Raw genomic sequence first — 487 nt, forward strand, 5'->3', positions numbered from 1 at the left:
GTTCCCAGGGCGACGGCCGGTGTCACCGCATAACCCATCCCCCGGAAAACCAGCCTCCCCTGTCACAGACCTTTTACTGAAGGCCCGGCCTCTGCTCACATAGCTGCAACTCTCCTATGTCCAGCATGCTGGAGGCTCTGAAATACTAGTCCTATTATTATTGGTGGGTGCAGGACCCTCATAATAGTGTCAGCCATCATGCCCTATATTGGTGCCCGTCATAGTGGCTCCATAACAGTACCAACCATAGCACCCCCATAACAGTGTCAGCCATAGCGTACCATAAAAGTGTCAGCCATAGCGCCCCATAAGAGTGCCAGCCATAGAGCCCCATAACAGTGTCAGCCATAGCGCCCCATAAGAGTGCCAGCCATAGAGCCCCATAACAGTGTCAGCCATAGCGCCCCATAAGAGTGCCAGCCATAGTGCCCCATAAGAGTGCCAGCCATAGCGCGCCATAACAGTGTCAGCCATAGTGCCCTATATT

Source organism: Eleutherodactylus coqui, chromosome 13 (genome assembly GCF_035609145.1).
Source record: "Eleutherodactylus coqui strain aEleCoq1 chromosome 13, aEleCoq1.hap1, whole genome shotgun sequence".
NCBI classification, from domain to species: domain Eukaryota; kingdom Metazoa; phylum Chordata; class Amphibia; order Anura; family Eleutherodactylidae; genus Eleutherodactylus; species Eleutherodactylus coqui.